We start from the raw sequence: 2500 nt of genomic DNA on the forward strand, positions 1-2500 counted from the left end.
GCTCTCCTGACTCTGAACACTCTTGATAAAGGTGTTGGAAATATCGTAAATGACATAAGAATAAATGTACATCGCGCCAAGGAACGGGGACATGTTATACATTTTGTGTGGATACCATCTCATGTTGGAATCGCTAATCATGATCATGCTGATCGCCTAGCGAGGGCAGGATGTTATAAGCAAATTGTGGATATAGACTTTGGCATACCTCTTGCTAGGATCTCACACATAATAAGAACCTCCAATAGGGAGGACTTGATGGAGCTAACAAACTCTCAAAGACCTGAAAACAGTAGCATAAAACATTTTGACCAGTTTTCGCAGGAGAGATTCATTTATGGTTCATACAAGACAAGGACAAGACAAATGTGATATTGTGACTCCAAGAATTAGACTTGGATACAGAATGTATTGGCAGGTCAGTTCAGAATGTAATGTAGAAGAAACTAAATGCAGACTTTGCAACGAAGAGTATAAACGAACACTTGAACATTACATTTCAGAGTGCCATATGATACAACCTTTCAGGCCACCTAGCATGAGGTACGCAGTTATGTAATTATTTCATAACATCAACTGTACTAGAAGATGTACTTATGCTATATCCAAAATTCGGTATATGATACCCTATCACAACATTTATCAAATGTCTATTCACAGTTGATATACTATAGAATATAATCCTGTTATTACCTTTATTTGTAATACAATGTTAGCAACAATGTCATGACTCTACATCAATGTATCAAAGCTTGCCCATGCCTGTGCAGTTAGCCAGGGTGGTAAATAAAGATCTAAACTAAAATTATTTGTCTGCTCACACACGCGTATTACATAAAATAACCTGAAATTTACGTGTGAGTACGCTATCCCCTCATTATACTCACACACACACATATTTACATATACATATATACGTATATAATGTATAATGTTTTCAATTTGACGATGTTCTTTTGCGATAATTTTACATTTACTGCTGTTTTCAATTACTGGTTCATCCTTTGATTGCGAGTGTGTGAATTTGAGTATATGCGTGTGCCTTCTGGTCCCAAAGGAATGTTGACTACACTCTTAACACGACCAGTCACTTAGCTCTGTTATCCTCACCTGTCACAAATCATGCACTGTACAGTCGCTCATACCATGAAGTACAGTGCCACCGATTTGAATGTCTATGACATTTATGGCATCGTCCACTAAATGCCACCACTTCACACCTCTTCGTGAATTTATCATATGTGTCTTTAAGTGCCGGTTTTGTGCCATGGTGCTGGTCCTGCTTGCAAGCATTTGGTTGATAATGGATACAAGGTTCTTCTAAGCTTCGGGTGGTTTAATCATCCCAAGAATTATTTGTAGTGAGAGCTAAAGTGCCGTGATATACTTATATACACAAACATTTATGTGTATTTATATAAGCGTGTAAATGAATATATTAATAAATGCAAACTCACGCACGCACTTATAAATGAATGAATGAATAAAAAAAAAAAAAAAAAAAAAATGAATAAAAAAAATGAAAAGATAAAAAAAATATACATACATATATACATACATATATACATAATATACATACATACATTTATACATATATATATATATATATATATATATATATATATATATATATACATATACATATACATATGTGTGTGTGTGTGTGTGCGTGTATTGATAAACTGTTGCTTCCGATGATAACGATTGTAATGCTAACAACAAGCATTAACAGCTATCACTGTCACTACAGCCTCCTTGATTATGCTTGTATTAACAAGTCTTATAACGTATGATACCTGCAATCATATTAATATTATCTCATCCTCTTGAGGTGCGGTAATAACGCAACGACCAGATACTGCAGCCTGATACGGCAGATACTGCATGCTGCAATGATACTGGTTAGTGAAACTGGTGATTAGAGAGGTCACAGCATGACAACACACTGTAAAAACTTATGAGTTCTTGCTCTTCTATAGTAAAAGTTTCCTCTTGTGTATGAGGTTTTATTATGTGCTGTATATAAAAAAAAACTATGATAATTCTTCGGTCGTCTTATAAGTCAACATGAGTTTATCAGGAAGAGAAGGACTCCGTCTGCGAAAGAATAACTCCATTCATGTTTTCAGCACATCTGAATCGAGTTACTCTCTACTGGAACAGCTCTTACTAGATAACGAGAGCGGGATTGGCATATAAAGCTTGCTTCGTATTATGCGCATATATATAAAACCATGCTTGTTTCTGAAGGACAGCTATGTAACTGTGAAGTGTTGAATGTAGCAATGGATTTTAGGCCAACTAAGTAATTAGCCGTCACTTTTTAAATGAGAATTATATTTAACATTATAGAAAATCTGTACAATCAAAGTAGAACTATTGCAGTTAAATACAACAAATTATATGGTCTGTAATAAAACAGGGAATTGTTATCATTTAGCTAGTGGATTAAAATGGTAAATTTTACTTGTAGGACGCCCGGAAACACCTGGTAAGTAAC

The sequence above is a fragment of the Penaeus japonicus genome, unplaced genomic scaffold, assembly GCF_977035675.1.
Source record: "Penaeus japonicus unplaced genomic scaffold, GWHDUDI00000001_assembly GWHDUDI00000019, whole genome shotgun sequence".
NCBI classification, from domain to species: Eukaryota; Metazoa; Arthropoda; class Malacostraca; order Decapoda; family Penaeidae; genus Penaeus; species Penaeus japonicus.